Below are 25147 nucleotides of genomic sequence, written 5' to 3' on the forward strand. Positions count from 1 at the left end.
ACTATGAAATATGAACAGAAATCATGTTTTCCTTACTTTCACCCTATAAATGATACGTGTAATTGTCTTCAACAGAATTAACGTTTAAAAGTACTGAGAACGATAATTGCTCATCATACTACTATACATATATCTTTGAAATTAGAGCGTGGAGAGGAAAATGAATTTATCCGTAACATAATTTGTTTAAAACAGCAAATTTAAAAACAGCCAATCTGTTGGATGATATTTTGTTTTGCGAATACATAGCGAGTTACAAAATTATTGGCACAGGAATGTGACAGATACATGAAATAATAAAAAGTGTTGTTGGACATTTTATTTAAAGAATGTAATATTTAGATTATGGATCACAGGATCATACATATATCGTGCGTCTTCCGCTTTATTTTACTTGATAAAAACACTATATGTTTTGGGATGTTAACGTGAGTGAATAAATACGAATACTTTATAACAGTACATAAATAAAATTTAAATTAGGTGCGAGCCGACTGACTCGGCACTACATGCACCCCTCGATCGAAGGTCCTGCCGATCGTCAATTTTACATCGTTTCTCGGACCGATTCGCGGTTCCCGCGACATCATTGTTGCCGGACCACGAGTTCGTTCACTCAATAATACCCAGGCCTCTGTTTCGGCACACAGTCCGCTACAATGTATGAACTGAATTGTATTAGGTTGTTCGGAAAGTTCATGCCAATTTTCAAGAAAAATTCAAAGGCATATTTAAATTTTGATTTATATTTATTGAATTATATATGTACGATTTTGTTTCACAAACCTTTCCACCTGTTAAGGACTGTACACATGTTATTTGTTTTCAGCCATTCCGATATATTCAAACCTGCACCGCCTATTAAAAATCGCCATGGACTTTCCAGACAGCTCAATATAAACAGCAGCTGTAATAGAGCAATAAGTACTCGGTTTTAGAAACGTAAAACATCTGCCGGTCGCTAATGTGTTAAGTATAACTATTTTGGTAATTATACCTAATATATACTCTTTGCAAACCACTCTGTCACGCTCACACGTGGCTCACGTATACGAAAAGGGTTAAACGTCAGATAACTGGTACGTTGGCCTCTACTTCCTGCAAAAATTTCGAAAGAATCACGCGACACAGCGCACGACGATTCCTCCTACGTCCACCGTTTCGCTCGAAAGCGGACTGATACCCTTTTGTTTAAACAAAGAGCGTCCAAGCACAAAGCAGCCCGTGAAAGCGACGAATTAAGGTCCGGGGTAATATTGAAAAATTACCGTCTTACGTAATCGTGGTCGAAAAGTCCCAGAGATGAATACGTGTCTCGGTAACTTCCGCCCCCTCGCGCGTCTCCTGTGCCGTGTCTTTTTCAACGTGCGCCTTCAACGCCGCGGTATAGGTGTCACGACGATAGCAAATTTCATTTATTATTCTCGAACGCGGCTCACGGGTCCCTCCTGCGCGGAAAGAACGGACAGAGACGGCTGGCTACGACGATTTCTTTCACGCGACACACGCGACATTTATCACGCGTGTGACATTTTAATTAAATACGATGACACTCAGGGTTCAGTCTGACGGTACGCAACCACGAAACCAACCGACACGCGCGTTTCCAGAGAACTTGTCTCGTAAGAACGTGTACCGTCGGTGTTGATGAACGCGTGCCAACGACGATCTCGGGAAGGTGACTAACGAAAGGGTGGTAGAAGGTATTCTATGTAAATATGATACGTTACCCTTTGTTGGAAGTAATATATGTATGTTTCGATGCTGTAGAAGGTTCGATAATAAAAGGTTTATCGATAAAAAGGGTATGATGTTAAAATGAAATTAAACAACAACCATTTAACACATTCGCGACCGGCAGATGTTTTACGTTTCTAATACCGAGTACTGACGAAAATAACGAAATTCTGAAGCTGGACATCGCAAATTTGTATCGTTAGGGCGACGATCAAAATTACAATATATATTTTGAAATATCAATGTTGTAAATATGTAGGGGATAAAATAAAAAGATTTTCGTAATTTTTTCATAACCAGGAATAGAATTTGAAATGTGAATTCACATCAGTGGTCGCGAATGTTTTAAGATAGAATAAGCTTTTCCTCTTTACATTGAAATATATTGTATGGTAATTATGTGTGGAATGCGATGTTCGATATTCATTTTTAATTCATTCAGTGTTCACGTTCAGATTTTGTAAACCATAATCTTCACGAAGTGCACGTTGACTATTTACGAAAAAGCGTTTACTTTACTTTCAATTTGTTGGTAATTACCAAACACTGTTGAAGCATGAATCTCACTATGATGAATTGTCAGAGTATACTGAGTACGAATAGCAGTTAGTGTCACTTATATGAAATTAAACGGAGTTACTAATACACTTTAAAAGCACATCATCCCTATTGGAAAACCTTTTAGTTATACTTCTCAATATACAGCGAGTAACTTTAATCCATTCGCGCAGAATGACAAGTCAGACTCGTGGTGTCTTTTTATAGCCACAATGCGTATTATCGAAGCAATCTTGTGCCATTAAAAGAGAATAACATTTATTGATACACAATCCTTTGCTTATTAACTAAAAAAGTATTTGTAGTTTATAAAATTAAGAATGACTTGATAAACATTAATATGCTATATTTTCCATTTTCCTTTCTATGAATTAATAAACAATTTATAAGTATAATAGCTGTGTAATTAAATGTGTACCTCTTTTGAAAATTACCTCTATCTACTACCTGTCAATGCTATCTATGATTTTTGATCATGTGCAGTTAGCGTAAAAAATGCTTATTGCATCGTGAGGCAAGGAGAAAGATCTCTTCATTAATGTTACTACACTTGCAAGGTTTAAAAGTATTGACAAGATAAAACATATTCTTATTAATAATTCATGGGTTCCTAGCGTAAGATAAATTCTATTTCTAAAAAGGTTTCGATGAAAATCGTACAGCATTGAAGAAATTTAAATGTAATACAAGATATTCCATCACTTACGACAAATATAAATGATATGAATTAGAAAGTGTAATAATAATCTCTTCCTGCAATTTTTGGAATTTAAGAGAGCAAAGAAAAATTATATTGTCGGATGCAACCATTTATGTCTGTATTTGAACTACATTTACATCTTTGGGTTTTTTCTCATTTTTGAAGAAGTAGGTAGTTCGTACAAGTACTAAAACTTAAACGCATCTAGAACGTTATTAAAAAGCGTACAACAATTTATAATAAATAAATCAATTGTATGCATTACTACGTAATGTAATTTGTACCACAATTATAATATACCACGTTCTTACAAATACATTGTTTTATAGTTTTAATTGTATTTCATTAGTGTTGATGAAATCAACACTATTTCTCAAATATACAATAACTCTAATAATAACTGTAATAATAAAATTTCTTTCCAGAAATAGTATCATTCGAGCCCACAGCGCGCTGTCCACACGAACAGTGAATTTCCACACCTATTTAAGATACATGAAACGTTGGTCCTTGAGTCGCACGTCCAACTTGTGAACCAGCCATTTGTCATCGTGTAGCGCGAAATTAGTGGGAAGTCGTTGGAGGTTTTAATCGTAGCGACGATCACGCGTCGTTGCGAATTTTTCATGATTGATCGCGACAATTTCGCGCCTCGAATGGGTCGAGTAACGCTTACCGAATCAAAGGAGGTGTTATTTAACCGAGGTGAAAGGACGCAATTATCGTCGATCGAGCTGAATCTCGTTCAATGGAACGCGCACGATTTTCGCATGAATTTCCAACCGCGCGCCTGCGCCGCGGCGATGATTAGACGCTGCTCGTAATTAAGACACGCTAGGAACTCGTTAAATTACATCGGCCAACTCGATGGAAATTAGTAAGCATCAACTTAGTACCAATTCTCGGTCGGCGGATTAATGGCAATCGCGCACGCGAAAACGGTGCCGAGAAATATTGCCTGTAAAGAAGCCGCAACGAATCTCTCGCCTCTCAACGCGTACGAATCCTCGTCGAAGATGAATCTCTATATGAAATCGTTGGAAAAGTCGTCCTTCCGAGGGAAAGTGCCTTAAAGCTTTTTTTTAGGTAAATAAAGATCACTAATCGAACTTCACTTGGGGTATCGATGACTAGAAACTGTATGAGGACTCGAGAATCTTATGGATAGACCAATATGTACTATGTTAGTATGTTAGGGGTGCCCATAAATAATATCAGTGTTTCCAAATTTTTTAAATATCGCCATCTACTAACAATAATTTAATTTAATATAACAACTTGTATTTGAATAAATAGCCTGGATAAAATTTTGTTTGTTTAAATATGAAACTGCTTAAATTAAATAAAAGTCATTAAAATATAAATACGTTTTTTGAATAGATATTTTTGAAGAATAAGAATTATATCCTTACTCTAGCGAATTCGCCAAGAACTGTCCTTTATCGAGTTCCTTAATCTTTCTTTACAAATTGTAAATTTAAGTGTATTTTGAACTTTTTTTTTTACAAAATTGTATTTTGTAATTTGTTTCTGTTAACTGAAAGTAACCGAGATAAAGTATCGAAACATCATTAAAAAGATTATTTTAGAACAGAATTGTGCATTCTTATTTTTCTAACTCACAAGCTCTTTGTTGGGTTCTAATTAATCTTTCTAGAATTCAAATTCAAAATTCAACAAGTACAAGTTAAAATGATAGTCAAACTGATCAGAAACCATTGGATGAACACATGTTAGAATGAAACCGACCAGTTTATTTTTAGGAATTGATATTAAATAAATATATATTAAACTAATAATAAGTCTTCATTCAAAATAAAATATAATTTATATATTGTACATATACGTATAATAGTATGTAAAAAAAGTAATTCCATTCGCTCCTTCTTCTTTTTTAATGAAATTTTTTATCTTGAATTCTGAATAGACACAATCAATCCTTGGGTTCTATTTGATTAATAATAATATTCAGGTGGACGTTGAATCTAAATGTGACGTCACCATCGATGAGGAAGTGCCTGACTGGCAAAAATGTTTAAATCTTACTGTAGTGCCGTTATATCGAGGGATTAGGTTCTATATCCCTATAGCTATTTCTAAAGTAGTAACGGGAAGGTAACGAGGCAATGCGAAGGATTTTCTTGCCCTTCGGTGAATCAGTGCGCAATCAACCTTTGGCAAGCAATTACTCAATTGTTTTTCACGGATTGTTTGTCAGAGATGACGCACTGTGTGTCATCGTAGACATTCTATTATCGGGTTTAGGTAAATGTTCGCTTTCGGATTTATCTAACACCGGGACCCATCGATCCAACGGTGTGAAACAAGAAGACACAACGTCCCTGAAGAGTTTAACACTAGACCTAACAAGCGCGTCACTTCGACATACGTATATTGAATTTCTTTTGAAAGTTACTAGATTAATTATACGAATCATTTGATTTACCTCTTCCTCTTCTAATCTCTAATCTCTCTATCAAAAATACAGTAGCTTGATTAACCCTTTGGTCGCGGGACGATTTTTGTTTGAAATTCTAAAAGGCGTAGAGGTGTAAATTTTAGAAAAATATCAGCTTATAGGGAATGATAAGACGAAACTTTTTTATACTAACAGTTTATTCATAGGATGCTTTGTTTCAAAAATAAAAATTAAAAACTAAAAAGACCTTTCTCACGGGATCTTGTAATGGTCTCTTGTTGCAGTTGTCTTAAAAAAAAACAACAGTCGAACAATCGAATTTAAAAAAAATATCACCTTGTAGAGAATGAAAACACGAAACTTTTTTTATACTTACAGTTTATTCATAGGACGTTTAGTTTTAGAGATAAAAATTTTAAACTTAGAAGACCTTTTCCCTGAAATTGAATTTTTCCAACAAACTTCTAACATTTCAATTTTTATTTTCGAAACTATGCATTCTATGAATAAACTGTAAGTATAAAAAAAGTTTCGTTTCATCATCCTCTATAAGCTGATATTTTTGTTTCATTGACGTAACGAATATAAACATGTCTCTGAGGCAATTTCTCTATTGAAAAAAGTCTAAATAAAATGATAGGTTTAATGATTCCAAATAAATGTTTCATTCTAAAACTATACATGTGTAATATTCGTGTACATATTTATGGGACTGACTGTATACTCGCCCTTAGCAGTCAAAGGGTTAACAAGTATACATTACCCTCGGTAATTCTAGCATTGATTGTGTATTTTGCTGTCAGTCATGTGATAGTTTTGTATAGATTCTTTTGGTTATAACCATTCATAGTCAGTTGTGCCAATGGTAAAATAGTTATTAAAACAAATATTTAAGGGTAACTAACAATGATCATAACAATCTATTAGATAATTCAAATTCCGTTCTTCAATTTGAATCTTGTTAGAATCGAATCGGACGATTCCACGCCGAGTTACATGGTACAATAAAGGTAATATTTAATAATTATATATTTAAAAAGACAATTGTTTAAGAGTATCTAACAATGATCTACGTTCTACGTTTCGATAACAATGATCAATGTTCTTTTTTTGTTTATGCCAAGTTTTGACCCCTGTTCTTTCCCCGTTCGTGCAATTGAACAGTGATGAGATACGCTTTTGTACCTTTCTTAATAAATCTATAATAATCAAGAAAGTTCTTGGTCATTCAGCCCACATAATCACATAATCTAACAGTAACCAAATGAACCGTAGTACATTTCCCACATTGTCCGATCAAGACATCTTTATTCGTCGAGACAACTCTGCCTGACAAATCCAAGATAAACCAAACGAATTTTCGTCTACTGTCTACCACGCTCCATCGATCTAGCCGCGAGGAGCGCGAAGAATCGGAACGAGTCTCCGACGGCTATCCCGTGGAATAATTAAGACGCCTACCAAGCCGGTCATTATATCGCTTACGGTGCCATTCAGCAACGAAATTAGCGTCCACGGGCACCGAAATCCCAATCGCCACGATGATCTCCCCGACGACGATCGGCGGGCCCGATAGGAGGACGCGTGACGGCGTCAGAACGACTCCTAGACGGGGGGTACAGGTTCCCGATAAGGACACGGGGAAGGAACCAGGGAGGTGTGCAGGTCGCCACCGAAATTAAGACAAATCGCGAGCACCGATTGCGATCGCGTTCAATTAAAGCGGCGGACGGATCGCCCGTGGGCTGCGATTCGTCGACGCTCGGTTCCGCGAACGCTCACATGCGAATTGTGCATTAGGGGTGGTCGACGGTGGCAAGTGATGGTCTGACTGTTGCAACCAGGGCCCTCCTGTTTTCGTTTCGGGGACGATAACTCGCAACGTACGCGGCGGTTCAGGCCGATGCGGTCGGGTCTGGGTTATCGGACGGGACACCGGTTTATCAGTGGCTGCCCGCGGTCGCCTGAAAAATCACCGGCCGGAAAATAATTGTTAAGTGCTTTATTAGCGCAATAACGCACGTCTGGAGTGTGGAAACGGAGGAACCGAGGGGAGATAGCGGCCCTGCCCGACCGGGAGCCTTCTTCGCGATTTATGGCCACCGTGGCTGGGACGTTTTTCCATTTACTTTTGTTCGTTAGCCAGGCAGCCCCTACCTGTGACACTGTAGAACAGATTTCCCAAATTGTAATCAAAGGTCCATTAATTTAACGATAATCCGAACGTGGACACCATTGAGCCGTTCACGACCAAATCGGAAGTACTTGTTTATTTTGGGTCAAAAAGTTGTAAGCAAAGAACAACGTGTCGAAACTTATTAAAAATTTTGTTTTAGAATAGAGTTATTCATTTTATTTTTGTTTTACTCGAAAGCTCTTCGATGTGTTCTAATTTGTCTTTTCATTGCGAAGCATTTCATTGTAGAATTCAGATCCTAATTTTTATTCAACGAGTAACATGTTTATATTTTATTTATTTCTCGAAGTTTTTATCAACAAAGATTAAAATATTTCAGTCACTAATTAATTTTCTCCATATTTCCGAACGTGCTTCTTTATAAATTTTCTAATTGTTACCTAAGCGTAAATTTTTATCATTTTTCAATCATTATCAAACTACCTTATGCTGAGTATTTTTCGCACAGGCTTCTTGAGTTAACGCTACCATTTTTTAGGTATTTCCGGTAGTGCAATTAAAAAATGTTTTAGACAAAAGTTTATCAGTTCTTAATGAGCTACATGTTCACATATTTTTAGATCTGAACAAATGCTTTTTTACGTATAATACAACGTATAATACAGCGTCGAATTCGTTTCGACATCAGCAACGACTCTATGACGTCCAAACATATGGCGCCATTTAAAAAAAGTCTAGGTGACCTTTACATTTTTACACGAAACGCATTTTTTCACATTTAAAAATATACGAACATGCAGCTGACCAAGAATTCATAAACTATTGACTAAAATAACTTCCTAATTTAATTTTGACTAATAATTTGTTAATTGCACTATCAGAAATACCGAAAAAATGGTGACATAATTTACCAAATAGACCCTCTATAGAAAAAACCATTACTTCTAGAGGCTCCATTAAAACAAGAACGGAGTGCACAATTTCAATAAAAGTATGATCATCCTCCGCGCAACACATCACGCTTATCATCGAGGATCCATTCGAACAAGGATCAGTCAACTGTCCTCGATTCAAGAATAACTACGATAAAGTGTCCACTTCAGAGTCAATCTAAGAAGCGGACTCAAGGGAAAGGGTTTCGATCCGTCTGTTTACTCGCAACGAGATTGTCCCGCATTAAAAACGCGTTAGCGTCAAGTCCACGCCGGGTTAACTGATTGGCGTGATACAGGCTGCCATGCAGGGTGACACGGGTCGTGCGCGTTGACTCGAGACCCGTAGAAAAGAAAACATAGAGGGAGAGCAAGGGAAATCGTTTTTCGGCTCGTAGTTTGCACCTGTGCAGCGCCTTCGGACGATTTCTCGTCGAATTAATTTCAAGAATCTTGACAGATTTGCTCGAGTATTGCGAAGTAATAGCGGAATTTTGATTAACACAAACCTTAATGAGCGCACGAGAGATTCGATCATTACATGGTGTCGACGAGTGAAGGGAATGGTCATTAATTAATGAATAAGCTTGCGTGTAATAGAGGGCATATATTGTGTGAAACTACAGCTCATTGGGTTAGTCACTTCGGTTATTGCAGGGATATCTATTATTGCAGGCATTTACGACCTTGGTTTTCTGCAGTGAGCGAGGTCCTACTGTACTTTTACTGTATTTTATTCTTCCGGGTCGATTGGTTCCATATTTACATATGATAATTTCAAGTGATTAATTGTGTTAGTCGTGTATCTTTTACAGGGTGACAATTAAAGAAAGTGATTGAGGACGAAGATGAACTGTTTCATTACGTCTAACTTTCTATGGTAATGTTTTTTCCACTGTATGCAGAATTCCTTAAATGAAATAAAAATTTGCATTTTACGTAAAGGATTATCCACTATTATATTCTTCATTGATACATAAAATAATAAATTTTCAAAAATTGAACATGATATAGTATGCTTCCAAGGCGTTCATATGAGTTTTCCATATCCTCTGAATTTAATAATTAACTTAATACATAAATTTAAAACCCTGTTTTTTATCAAATGTGCATCTTTGTTTGAAAGATAGAATCGCATATTGGCATATATTTATTTCCGTAAATTCTTTTTTTATAACGAGAGATGTAAACTAATTGTAAATTTTCGCAAGGTAGGTCTACAGCTACCTTTAGAGATATCCTTGTTAATAGAGAAGCCGAATATTAAGGCTTGCCTATACATTATAACCTTTTTGAAAAACTGTAAGCTAAGGGTATGAATATTATAATTTAAGTCTGGTATCATTAAGTAGAAGTTTAAGATTACTCATAAGTAGCAATAGTTTAATGTACAAACCATTGTAACAAAGTTAATTATCTCCTTTCTTACTCCTTGTACTCGATTTTTATAAATCTCCATTGAGATTTAAAATAAATTTAAAAAAAAACACGTTTTGTAAAAATTACAAGACCTGTATCATGTATAAGTCGGATGTATCAGATGAAAGTGACGATGATGGTACAATAGGCTATTCTAGTGATGATAATGGAATCGACACAGGTCGTCACAGTGTTCATAACGTTTCATACCGTTCACAATCCAAATTTCAAAATAAAATGTACTCTTTCTCAGCTTCCACATCATTGTTTAATTGAGCGAAATGAAATAGTACTTTTTGTAGTGATGGCGAAAACCCTAGGCTTCGAATAAATCTGAAGTGTGCCGACATGTTTGTCCCGTTTCCTCTTTTGAACATTTTCCAAAAAAGGAAACAAGACAAACACATGGGCAAACTTCAGATTTATTCGAACCTCGGATTTTGCCCATCACTGCTGCATACTATTCAAAGCGTATTTGGTAACCCTGTCTGTATAGTTTTTTACATCCCTAACTCCAGAGACGGGCAAAACCCGAGGTTTCGAATAAATATGAAATGTCCCGATATGTTTTTCTCGTTTTCTCTTTTGAACATTTTCCAATGAAGGAAACTAGACAAACACATTGGCAAACTTCAGATTTATTCGAAGCCTAGGGTTTTGCCCATCTTTGATTTTTTGAACGCATCAAGTTCCGTTTTATTTGTATGTCAAGAGGTAAAAGTAAAAAAGATCGAGACTTGCCAACAAGAAGATGGCTCGGTGTCCAAGAAATGAGTCAACGTTCTCGAGACAGCAATAAATACCGAGGGTACGTGATTATCGGGGGCGGTCGCGGCGTCTGCGATCGGATCACGTTTAATTTCAACGGGGACGCGCGACGATCCAAAAATAAAACCGGGGAACGAGCAACGGGGGTACAGAAAGAATGGGCGCGGAAAGTGTGGAGGGGAGAAACCTGTCCCCGAGTGGTTTTGTCCCTGTATCGGGTGTCGCGATGCCGGTGGTTGGCAGTCGAACCGGTGGTGCTATTAACGACATTAACGCTACTCCGGGCAAACACGGCCCTATATCATCCCGGGCCTGCGGAATAATAAACAATAAATTTCGGTGAAATACGGCGTCGAACGAGCGTAACCCATTTGTTTGCGATAAACTGACCCCGCAGCTAGTCGAACCAGTCCGCAACGATCGTCTCTCACGTCGTTTCACCCCCTTCCTCTTGCGACGTACGCCTGCCCCTCTGGCGCTCTTCGTATTTCGTCTATCTCGCTGATTTTTTAAACATTTTTACTCGCGGAATACGCTTTGCATTTCGTCATATTTTTACGGAATACGTGTATTCGTTTGCGGCTATTTGAGATTTAAAATAAAGCTTTCATCTGTAAAGATGATATGAAAATAAAAATGTAAGCAGGTATTCAAATGACGAAATCAGTTGAAAAGTCAAGCTGGTATTCTCATGTACATTCGTACTAAAAAAACACATATAATTCTTTTGAGGTAAGAAGTTACTTTTGGTAGCTATATTGATACTTTTTCATACATGTCATTGCAATGTATAGAACTCATGCAAAGCGGTTTCTTCGGCTATTAGTTGTAAGTCGGTACATTAGTGATCCTAAAATATAATTTTAGAAGTCACGATGATATAAAGTGGTGCACGTTATGAATATGCAACATTTATTTACTTCGATATTTAAGGATTTCACGACCTGGCCAAGTAACATACTGACATTAACTCCTGAAGAAATATCGGAGTATCTTATTAAAAAAATACGTCTTACAGATTATTAAAATATAGTTCTGTAGCTATCGTTCGGGCTAAAATTATAACTGTTCGTTGATTCTTCACCATACTTTTAAATGATAAAAATTGTTCTCAATCAGAGGTGTTTATTCTAGTATGAACAATAGTGACCAAACTGCATTTTAATAATCTTCTTGAATTTTTGCTTTCGGATGATCCAATCTCATATTATCAACCACGGGAAAGGGTATAAACTTCATGTAACTACAACATTGAAAAAAAATTACCAAATATAAACAACAACAATTTTCTTCTTCAGTTTAACACGTGTAGCGCTATGTGCAAAAATATCGACTATCCACAATTATTTCTTATATAAAATATTTATTCATGAAACAACCTTGATTTGCATCGCGTGTACGATAATAACCCCTTAACCGAGGCTTACGAATGTATTATAAACTGCGTCCTTTAGATAAAATACTCCAATGTTTCGCCAGCATTGCAACTAGCTACTTCAAGGGTCAAATGACACATCGATATCGGTGATAACACCGATAATTTTATCTGTACACAAATTTCGCCCCGTTCTGGTTCGAGGCTCTCGAAAACTGTTCGCCTGCAACACGATCAATTAACGAACTAACCAGCCCACTTCGAACGTCGACGGATAACCATTCCGCAGATTAAGGAGCTTAATAAGCACAAGACTGTGCGTGCAAATAAATGCGACCCGGACACGAAACCGAAAAAGGAGTCGCAATACGCGCGCGGGACTCTGGCTAGCAACGTCGTGGTTAGTCGCGAAAATACGATCGCGCGTACGTTATCGTGCCAATTAACAAATTGGAAGGTCCGACTCGAGTCCCGATGATGGCCGTTCGTTGCCATAACTGTCCTGCTCGTGCCATAAACACGGGCATCCTCGAAAAACGACGAGCATAACGACGGGGACCTGGTCTCCGAAGGTAGAGAAGAAGCAGGCGAGAGTCTCTTGGCTTTTCGGAGGTCGAATATCGCTGCCCGAATTCCGTGAGAACAGAGAAATGTCTTCGAAAGGCGGTTTATAATTGTTGCAAGATTTCACTGAAGTTTACTTACCTTGGCTTGGAGCCAAGAATCATCTACATTAAAATTAGTTGCTTTAATTCTAGAACTTCTAAGCAAAGTCAATTTAACCTACGCGTGTCTTGTTTTTAAATTTATTCGATTATTGTAAACGGTTTTGCTATTTCAATGACGTTTACACAAATAAAAAATGAAGTTCAATCATGCTGACAAACTGATTTGTTTTTTATCTCTCTAATATTAGAGATGAAGTAATATGTTTAACAGGTGTCCATTGTTTTCGGTAGTTCTACATAGTGGTAAACAGAAAGAAAGAAGGGAAAGTAATCATACAATAAACTGAAAAGAAAAGGACTACACTATAGTCGAGAAAATAAGCAAGTTTTAACGATTTAATCATCCTTTAGATTAAATGATTAAACTGTCTGAACTTGTACACTTTGTTAAATATATTATTATACAAGTTTCCCTTATTCATTCTATTTTTCTATTGTATGTATATTACAACATTTATAGATTTCTGAGGATGGCTGAAACAAAGAGTTGAAATATCAAACTACGTGATTGTATATCCTTTTCGCTGCAACAGGCAGGCTTTGCTTGCGAATGAATCGCAAAAAGAATGTACATTGTTCTTAGCAATATTCCTGGAAATATATTTATACATTTCTTATATAAAAATACATACAAAAATATCTTTTCTATTGAGGTAATCAGAGAATTAATAATAGTTCATTAGGAGTAACAAATTCTTATTAATTCAAAGCAAATAAGATTAAGTAAGTGTTGTCATCAATAGTACGTCTTCATATATTTTTTCCTTTACTAACAGTAAATGAGATAACTCGCAAAATAGACTTTACAAGTGATCCACAATGTCAGTGCGGATATGAGCGTTAAGACGTAGACCATATTCTATAACAACGTGCTACATACGACAAACAGAGAGAAAAATTAATAACAGGGCTACAGAAATTAAAACATCATCTCCCCATGAGGGCGAGTATTCTTCTCCCAGAACCAATTGTGCCAGTTTGTAACCTCTTGCGTTTATATTTAAAAAACTGCAACTTAAAGATTTAATCTTCAGCTACGATGTATCCTGTTTTGTTTGTATTATTGTATGTATGTATTATTTATCATGTATTATGTAATTATGTATGTATTGTGTAAGTAGCGAAATAATTTCTATATAGAAGTTCTAATTGCATTAAATAAAAAAAAAAAAAAACTCGCAACTTTCCTCTGACTTATACGAAACGAATTAAATATTTCAAGACTATCAAGCGGCAGTCCAAGGGAGCCGCTTCTTGCCGAAATGAAGAAGCGAAATTAAACGTATTGAAAGAAGCGTACCGACGCTCCATGTAGGTTAACGTCAAGGCGATCAACTAATTGCCTCCACGGCAAAAATTGTAGTGTAAAGTATCGCGCGTGGTTCGTTCACCGCGAGTCCTTTCGGCCAAGGGAGGCCGAGTTATTGGCTGGTAAAGCTTACTTGAACGTTAATAACAAGGTCGTTTTACACCGGATACACGATTGCACGGTGGCAGCCTGCCAATAACCCCGCGTTGCTCCATAAGGAGTGCGTTTTAGGTAATTGGGCGTGAATATTATCTTACACAGGGGTTAGGCAGGCCAGAAAAGCCCAAAAAGGGAGAACCAACCCGCGATACCTTAGCAAACCCGCGAGGGGATGTTTTTTTTTTTTTTGGTGATCAACCACGTGCCTGCTGAGCGATTCGAGATTGATGGCCACCTTTGCGAGCCCATAACTAACCCAACTGTCGATATTCGTTTAAATCAATCAGAAGACCAACGAGGATGAAAACGTTGAAATTGAGAAAATTCGAGGGTGGAATTTCCTAAACTGACTCACTCGTTGAACTCCTGTTATTTTATGGTTGGAGTTTTGATAGACAGATATTTTGCGGAGGACATTTAAAAACTGAGTAATGTCTGGAAGATTTTAACCTTTTTAGGGATATTGGCAGATTGATACACATGAGTACGTTTGTTCTACGTGAAAATTACCGTTATTTACGATCACAATACCCGTTCCTCAAAAATTTGTTTCAGTTTCAAAATGCATACTCTTCAAATGTCTATGTGTCAGGTCGTCGAAGATTTTGATTCGAGAAAAGTTGCTTCAGGTTCGAAAGAGATAGTCGCCATTGAATACGCGCAGATCATTGAAGTTTTTACTTTGGAAAAAGTTTGTCGTAGCGTGTTTTCTTTTATGAAATTCGGCAAACAGGTCGCGCATAACATAAACTTATTTTACGTTTAGTATATTAGTTTTAAAATATCATTTATCCTGCTCGACTGGCTTTCACGGCTAATGAAATGCAAACAAGTGATTGATGTTTTGCACATTGAACTGGTGTTTGACTATGTTTATGTATGCATTGTATTGTGTTAAATGTTTGCAGAAGGAAATACGCAATAACTCGTGAAATAACGTGCAAAATTTTAAACTTTGTTAATTTTCTTGTATATGTCGGCAGTAACGAATGGCCTAAGGCGAACGTTTTAAAAAATTGATTTTACCTATTTTCTACATTCATCTAAATTAGAATCACATGTCTAAAAGGAATTAAAAATTATTCACTTGAGATAAATTCATAATCACTGGCATGAACATAATTATATTCAGACTGCTCTTTCATATTTTTAAAAATTATCTTGTACTAACTATAATTTCACTTCATATATATTAGAATTATAGATCGAAATTAAATTTAAATCGAATGTTGTTACAAATTAAATATTTGACAAAAACGTGTACGTTCCGATATTGAAGATCTTCTTTTGGAAATATATTTAACTTTATACAAATTTAGCGCAATAGTTTGTTTACTGAATATCACGAATATTGTTTTCTGGCAAGGTTTCATACACTTCCCTTTTTTCTACATTTTATTTGTACTGTAGTCAAAACGTAACGTTAACAAATGATTTCATTTATAGATTTATATTATTTGGTCTTCGATTATAAAAATTTAAATAATTCGACAACTATGCCAGAAAGTAGTTTCTGAAGTTTTTATTATTTCTAATATACATATATGAAAATGAATTTATATAACCAAATTAATTTGAGCGAAGATGTATTTGATTTATGAATGCATCCTGACAGGCGTTTCATAAATTATTTATCAATCAGAGGAAATATACATTTTAAATGAGTCTTTAGATAATGAAGGACCAATTCATGACAGAAAATTACCGTAAAAGTTTCTATCTGTTAGGTCACAGTCTTGGACTTATTTATTTATATTTTTAAATTGTACTATGTCATTTAAACTGTATTCATATGCCAACTTTCCTAATAGAAATACCTCTTATCGTTTTCTTTGAGTGTAGACGCCACATATGTACTTCACAGGTTATCTTTCTATCAGCTCATGTTGGTATATATCTCAGGATATACACCATATTTTGATTTGCTTTTCTGCGACATTTAAATAGGAAACTTCAAGGAAAGGTGCATCTCTGACAAATTTGCAAGTTTATCCTGGATAATCACTAACAATGTTTGTTAGACCTACACTGTTCCTTGCAAGGAGGGGCAAGGGACAGTGCTGGGGCTAAGTGCAAAGGGTTAAATAACCAAAATAATTCATACTATTTTGTATATAGAAAATAGAGCAATTAAAAGAATATACATACGTTTTAGTTATTGACCCTCGAATTTATAACTCTAATCTGACGAGACACAAGTTCTTTATTAAATTCTGTGACCTTGAAAGTAAATATCCTAGTCATTCAACCCGATTCTGGTTACTCGACAAGTTTCTTAAAGAAAAGGAATAACTAAAACCATTGCAGACCTAATTCTTCATAAAAATGATGATGGCATTAATTCGTCAATGTCAAACTGCTATAATAACATATTATGCACCGATAGTGGCCAGAAACAACGTGAAATATCCGAAAGACTCGGCAAGAGGCGATCGGTTGCGCATTCCAGCGACGTCGAAGCTGGTTAAAATTCCGAAACGAAAGCTCCTACGTTTCAATTAGAGAGTTTTTCTATTTCAGGGAGAGGGCTAGGAGTTACGACCTTGGCTCGAGCATCGAGATTAATCACGGCGGCGGAGTGTTCTTGGCCGGGCAATTAATTAAATGGTCACGGGTTAGCAATAGCCGACTCTATTCACGAGATAGCTTTATCAATGCCGTTCCCTTTGCCACCGTGGCGTCTCGTTTCGCGCGAACCGAGAAAATTCCTCGCTAATGTATGCGCAAACATCCCCTGGGCCGCGTCCAGCGGTACGGCGTAAATCAGCCGAGAAATAGAGTCAGGTGCGAGACACCGCGTGGGCGTATAGGTTTAGACGTTCGCAAGACGCATGTGCTCGCGCGCGCCCGTCGCTTTCGGTGCCCGCGGGGGAAAAGTATTATGCCCGGTGGAAATGAATTCCGCCTGTGAAACATGGGATTAGCGGGAAAGAGTTATGCGTTCGCTTACGGACAGCTGTTTCTTTTTTCTCGGCCTGTTCAATGGCTGTCTTCCGCCCCAAAAAATCGTGCAGCTCGACCAATCCTTCATAATTTACTAACGAGCCACTCTTTTATTTTTACAAATTTCGAGGCAATTTCTATGATTTTTTCTTTGCGGCCGAAGTAATTGACCTAAAGTTTCGAAATTTCATAAGTTCGTTTATACACATGTATACAAGATTTTGTTACATTTTCATCTGTCGTGTTAAATTCTTTTTAATGTTACCATGTGACGCGCGAGGTCATGCAGAATGGGCCCGGAATGTTAATTCGATTGCGTTCATTCTGATGGTCTCTATCAATGATGAATGATTTTGTTTTACTCATTATTGCGGATATTGGGGTTATTGCGCAAATTAAGCGAATTAAATTTCTTTTTTAAATTGACAAAATAACGACACTTTAATCGTATGTATTTGATTTTTTCACACAATTTATACTTTTAGTACCCTGAAAATAATCATAACTTTTAAATTATGAAATATCCTAGTGTGGGACATGGCTTGAAGTGTATTTTATGCGTGAACACGGTATTATTCTTTTACTATGACTAACAATGAAAGAGTAACTCATTAACGAGAGTTTTCCCAGCATTTAACTCTGCATTTAAAGTCTCAAAAATTTGACATATGAAGATGTAAATATAGATTCAAAAATTTGATGAAGATATTAGTGTTAACTCTTTTTTTGTAATCATGAGTAATTAGCAGTTTCGAAACAATTTTGTGATATTGATTACGCAAACGAAAAGTGTCCTTTCACGTATTAATATTTATAAACGCTTGCAATTTATATTTCATTTATTCATTGTGTCAATTGGATTTATTTTATCATAAATTTTCATAAATTATCTTACCGGTTTTTGTTCAGTCTAGAATTATTTCTACATAATAAAAAACGTGCATTTTTTGTTAATAAAATTTTGAAATATTGGAAGATAATGTCCTCGAAAATAGTTTTGACTAAATCTGTTTATACCTAAAATTCATATATTGTCTACATACGTTTATTACGTCTTATTTTATTTTGTTCAATATGTTAACTTATTCTCCTTATAATAAATAGGTTCGTAATATTCCAACAATCAATTTCCTATATTTCTGCACGATAAGAATGATATTTATAAGAGCAACGAATTAATTTTTTTCAGCTAAAAAGTATTAATTGAATCGATAATGCTGTTAGCATACTCTTTCGGTGATGCTTCATTTAAATTTAAAACTGTAAATACAGTGAAATCAAGTAAATAATCTAAGAATATAATAACTTCAAATGTAAAAATAAATCCTTTTTAATACTGTAGCTATGCTTACTTAACTACTATTTATTTAATTTGTTATACTTTCAGAATGTTTCATTCTAATATTCCTAATCGTAGACTCAACTTTGCTCCACTATGAACGATTCCAGATATATCAATTCTTACTTGAAATTTTATTTTCTTGAAGTAGCTTTTTAATTAAGAAAATCAGAAATTGATTCGATCGCCAGCAATCCTACACAGAATTGTTGCTAGGAGAAATATTTGACTTGAAAAGCTCGGTCCCTACTCCATCTTTCGCCAGTGAAAATCAATTTCGGTTCGGTTCGGTGCAAAGCACCAGCAGGAGCACCATCGAGCAACTAATCATTCGAAGTTTGTATCACGAGTTTTTCAACCTAGATCAAGTTCACGTCGTATTTACAAAGAGCGAGCGTTCGTACTTCGTACGAGTTCAATTTTCGTGTAACGGTAGCGTAAACCTGTCGACTGATTCCCATCGTTCAAACTACTCGAGTTTCAAGAAAATTGACGTGCATCCTGCGAAACCGTTGCCTTTAGCGTTTCTTCCTTTTTTTTTTTTTATTAAAATCGTAGCCTAAGTAGTGTTTTTACGAATTATTTACAAAAATTGTATGCCGTCGGTGGAAATAACCATTTTATTCTATACTGAACATTTACTGGTGTTTAATGAGCAATTTCTTTAAATCTATTTAGAAAGGCAAAAAAATGCATTATCTCCCTTTTTGTAGCAGTGCACGTGGTATACTGGTGTCGGACAGTTTATTTATTCGGCAATTTATAATTAAAAGTTCAGTAGTTTTCTTACTTTTACAATACCTACTCTTTATCTTATGTCCCACAAATTCTTTTAATTCAAAAGCTTGTAGAATTTGTACCATTTATAAGTGTTCTATTGTTATAGAAACCCTATTTTTATAGAATAAGTCATTTCTTTCTAATAATAGTGTTTTCCTTGATAATTAGTGATACTCGTGGGAGTACTTTATAAATAGATAATGGAACGATACAGATAAGAATCTTTAAGACTAAACCACATTTCATTTGTTTCTACTTCTATCTCTATCGATTAAATGACTGGTCTTAAAAACATTTTTTTCAATTAGATGCAAAAATATTTTACATGGTACTAAATTGAATAATACATGAAACAATTGTATGTAATTTATATATTATATATAAGAACAGCTCACAAAGTTTATTGTTAAAGTAATATATTTATAAAAAAATAATATTCTACAATGTTATTGGTAAGACTCTTTAAATATTTCACACAGACAATATAGTAATATAATCAATACTGCTTTTAAAATGTATATACACAGTATTCCAGCAATGATGATGTAATTGGTTACTGGGTGAATCCTCGTGAATAAATAAGTCGGAAGTGTAGAATAAATTGTTTTCATATGAGCCTTCGTTTCCACGTGAATCTAGATTAAAAATGTATCGAGTTACAAGTGCACTAACTGTAAGTATCAACTTGTCAGACTTCTGTTCCTACTCATATTTGTATTTACAAACACGTGTGCTGTGTGCTCCATGTTGTCATGTCTACTGTTGTGTCTCTGGAATGTTATGTATTCGAGTGAAATGATTCCGTAAATAAGAATAATGTATCTGCATTTCTATAAGTATGGTTACTGACACAGAAATTGCTCGAAATTTCGACCACAACGCTGCGTACATAATTGCGTTTTTTGATCTAAATTATTATTATCTTTTAACACTTCCGTTGATCCCATAATACACCGTTGATTTAATTGAACCCCATTCAACAAATTTAGGGTTGTTAAATCTGGTGATCGCCTGGCGAACCGAGCAACTTCAAGTTAATGACATTACGTTTGTCCAAATAATCAATAAAATATAATGCAAGTTTAAGATCAACTCATCGTACAGTTTTTTTTATAATCAATTTTAGAAAATACCTCTTTTTTGGGGTTCAATAAAATGGTGTGCCCTCTTAAACGGTAGGGGACTTTCCGCGAGCTGCAGAAGCATCCTTGGAACTTTTCTCGCGTGTGGGCTTCGAACGCAGCTGTTCGACCATCGTTCGCTATTACCGTAACAAACAAGTGCTCCTTATCGAGCGTTTATTACACGTTGCAAAGTAATAGCGCGATATTGCATCGTTCGTGTCCGATAAAACGCGCACGGTGTGCCGACTTCGTAAACGGCGTCAGATAACGACGGATCGCGTATGCAAAACACGAAAATTAATCGTCGTGGCATAGCTGAGAGCTCAGTACAAATTGTTACACGAACGCAACCGTTCGAGGAAAAAAACAAAGCGAATTTGAGCGAATTTGAGCGATAGTTTCCTACGAAGTGACATTTCTGTTTTGTATGGGAGTCTTTCTCAAACTTAACGCTTTGGCTTCGGATGATGTAGATGTTTGTTATATATCATAAATTGTTCAAAAATGCTATAAGTGATGATACCCGAATTAGACCATATGTATTCCTAATTTATTTATTCTAATTTATCGTTTCATTTCGTTAGTATCGGCACTGGAACTATGTATGCATACGTTACAGCGATGAGATACGTTTTTGACGCTTGAGGTTTATTTCCGAGTGTAAGGGTTAAACTGCTTGTGAACTCCAAAAACCGAAATTATCGGTTTCTCCAAAATAGAATGAAATGTACATCCTATGTATATAATAATTTTTCGCTTTCTTTCGTTGCATACATTTTTTATAAGATTAGGTGTTTGATTTTTTAAAGTATCCTAAAATTGATCCTAAAATTGATTGATTTTTATTTTACATGGGTAACATACATGGGTAACATACATGGGTAAGCCTTTTTAAACTGTATAAAAACTTTAGTCATTCTAGAAACCGGGTAAGATGTATCTATTTCGTAACAAAAGACAGATAAAATGAAACTATTTCTCTAACAACGTGTTTCTTTGAGAATCGCAACGAAACGTGTGCACAATGTGCAAGTATATAATTATTTTAAATGAAACAGTATGCTTCCTGCCACAAAAATCAATCTCTCCCCTCTATGAAGAAAAAGTATTAAGGTATGTTTTTGAAATTACTTCTATGTTATCTCTTAACCCCTTGACATACAATGACGAGTTAGTGTCGTCTGTTCATTTCATGTGCCAGTGTAGACTTTGAACCGTCAAAACTTGTTTTCAGCCGGCGCCGTGCAGTGTATAAGTAAACAATTATAAGTATATGCAATTTATCTCTTTCTAACTTTTCGACACGTGGCAAACTATACCATAAAAAGGAATTTCCCGGCAAAGAGATGTCGGGTGTGTATAAAAAATAATGTAAGAAGTGAAACAACTTGGCAGTGCAAAAAATGTCTAGTTCCTTTACATATTCCAAAATGTTTCGAAATATTTCATACTTTACAGAACTATTAAATTATTATTTTTTAATGTTATTCAGTTGTTCTTTGTTAGCATTATGTATTAACCTGATTAAATGTTATGTAAAAATGCAAATTTCAAAATAAAATCTACTCTTTCTGAACTTTCACGTCACTGTTCAGATGAGCGAATTGAAATATTAGGTGTACTGGAAAGTAATCTCGTTTGTACAATTTTAAATACTTGTTTATCACTCATCAGCTCATTGATGTTTATCGATATGGTATTGAAAATTTGCATACTAAATGGCAAAAGGCTGTTGAGAGCGAAGGCGATTACATAATTGATAAAAATTGAAATTTATTAAAAATTTGTTTGAATTTAATGTAAAAGAAACGACGTTACTTTCTAGTCTACCTAATAGTATTATCTAGACCCATCAAGTTCCGTTTTATTTGTATGTTAAGGGGTTAACTATCAACTATTCATTTTGTCATTCCTAGCACATTTTCTTTAACGTAAGTTCATATTAAATTCCCGTCCCAAATATGTCCTTAAAGTAAAATCACTGGTCACAATTTATTATTGCAATTGACCTTTATCATCACGATTTATAATTTCATATAGTATTAAATATGTTTGAAGCACAGCGTCGAATCATCCAAATAAAGATAACATTGCTACCACAATACTTTCGAGCAAATCATCAAACATCTTTGAAACTCCATCATAGTGTTCTAATCTAAAAAACAATTAATTCACCTTGTTACCGCTCGTTAATCGCGTTCTCCGCCCTCCGAAACTTGAAAGCGACATGCAGAAACCGTAGGGCGAAGCACCAAAGACCAGAACACCAAACCGGAAAGGAAAGGAAAATATCGAGACGAGAAAGAATGAAGTAAAGAACGAAAGAAAGTGGGCTCGTTAGCGGGCAGAAACGACGCGCAGAAAAATCAGGATAAAGGAATACCTGGCCGACGAAGGTTGGCCCGCCGCCGCGTGTAAGCCGCGCGTCGCGCGCGCGTCCTCGTGGGGCGTGAAACACTTGAAAATCCCGGTTATGCAAAACATAGGAAAACGGCCCTCCAGGCCAGGACGTTAGGTGGAACACGTAATTGAAAGCACTTTAGAGACCCTACGGCACGCACAACGAGCACTCGCATTTGCATTCAGTGGCAGAGGGAATGCCTTTTAACCGAAATGACTGCGTGTATATGACAAACGCCAGGTTTATGTGCCGGAACGATGGAAATATTTATTGGCGCGAATTAATGTCTCCACTCGTCCGTGCCGAGCGTTATATTTATTGGGACATTTCGTGTGCCCGCTACGAGCCGCGCTGGCGAATAAAAAACCCCTAGCTATTAATCCGACGGAAAAGGATACCGAAAAATTCCCTGGCTCGTCGTACGTTCGCCACTGCGGACTGATGCCTTCTTCGCGGTTGTCTCCCGCAATCGTCAACGTTTCCACGCCGATAGTATTTCTCGCAGTTGACTTTAAAGCTTCATAAACCGCGGGCTACGCGTTCCTTCCATAGATCTTCGAATAAATCTAGCGATCGCAGTGCTTGGCGTGCGTCGATCCTCTGTCTGCGATCGGTTGAACGCTCAATTTTTAAGGCCCAACGCACACGGGCGCAACCGATTTGAAATTAGTGTTGCAAACCGTTTGCGCTCTTTGTTTTACCTACTCCACTATCTTTGTTTTACCTAGATCCACGGTCGCATGCAACTAGTTTCAGAGTGGTTTGAAACTGATAAGTTGCGCCCGTGTGCGATTGCTTGAGTTGCTGGCAGATACCAGAAAAAAAGGCCTCGAGTGCGAAGGGTTAACTTTTTCGAGCTGGCTGTTTAACGGAAGATTGTTCCTAGCGCAGTCTTCTTAGTCTTTTGGAGTATATATCGACACTTAATGCAGGATGAAAAATACTTATCACTAGACTGTGGATCTTTATGCATTTATAGGAAATTTGAATGTGCAAGAAACTACAAAATGCAAACAATATGCAAGAATATAAAAAAGATCGTAAATAAAGTTCATGTTATAATATTTGCAGAATAAAATAAATTCCTATTTATTCTTTCTGCGGTTTTATTTTGCATAAAGATCCGAAGTCTACTTATCACGAATTCAATAACTATAAGAGGAATAGAGAATTTATGAAAGCAAATTTCTTTTGTCTGAACGACCCGCTTTGGTTCATCGACAGTGGCTCTACTAATGCTTTCGACTGCCAATGATCTTGCTCTGATGTGAGTTTAAAAACAATATCTTAATTACTTACCAACTTTGTAGAAATATTAACTAACCAATCATTAGACTAGGTAAGATTAATTGACATATATTTATATGGTTTAATCCCGTGACGTTACGTGGTGATATTATTCTTGAATTTGTACTTAAGGAAGATTCGACTGTTAATGAAGTAAAGATCGCGAAAGAAGTTTGATTGAATTCAGATTAAATTATTCATAAAATATATACTCAATAAAAGAAGGAATTTAATTTAAATTCAGCAGGAATTAAAATATAAATATATTTTGCATGTAACACTTCTCTCTATAATGAAGTAGTACTACTAGTTTTTGAAAAATTCTTTGAAAGATAATGGTCTTATTTTAACGGTGTTTCGGTCTCTTTGTTGATGTTCTTCAGCATATATTGCAATATAGTAACAAGTGAAAAATAAATAATTATATCGAAAAGAAGCAGAAAGGAAAAGAAAATAAGTACTTAATGAAGAATCTGTTATAAGACTAATAATTGTAGAAATAAAGAATAAAACACGCCGAAAAATTACGATCATATAAATATATAAGGATTACTGCTGCCAAGTTGACTTTCATAATTTAAACGTTTCGACTGCGTATCATTTGAATTCTCTTCGGTAGAAAATAGTAAAGAACGAATGTCAATGTAAATGAGATATAATATGATTTTTAAATCTTTCTGTATTTACCAGAAAAGAACCAAAAGGATTTCAAATATTCTTGTATTTAAACTAATACTGTTATTCGATTAAATTGCCTCCTCTACTGAATTATACTAATGTCAGAATTCCTCAAATTAGTAAACTCAGTCTAGTTATTAACAAGTTTGACATAAACGTTTTCGACAATTCCATCATTTTCTTCAAGTATACGTTAATATACAGCAATGTCTATTACAATTAAAAGAAAAACATTAACAATATAAAATGGATACATAAACCAAAATGATTAATTGTAAACTTTCAATCAACGTGTTACAAAAATATTAATTAGTTCCTCTTACCATTACAAATTTTAAATGTGATTTTTTATTT

At 35.7% G+C, this 25147-nt stretch overlaps 1 protein-coding gene across 1 annotated transcript in view; it reads right to left on the reverse strand.

The window, feature by feature from the left end:
• The window catches only part of LOC128889474 (transcription factor Sox-2-like), a 225928-nt gene that overhangs the window by 186408 nt on the left and 14373 nt on the right, over window positions 1–25147 (reverse strand). The gene's annotated exons all lie outside the window — the stretch shown is intronic.

This window comes from Hylaeus anthracinus, unplaced genomic scaffold (genome assembly GCF_026225885.1).
Source record: "Hylaeus anthracinus isolate JK02 unplaced genomic scaffold, UHH_iyHylAnth1.0_haploid 11997, whole genome shotgun sequence".
NCBI lineage: Eukaryota > Metazoa > Arthropoda > Insecta > Hymenoptera > Colletidae > Hylaeus > Hylaeus anthracinus.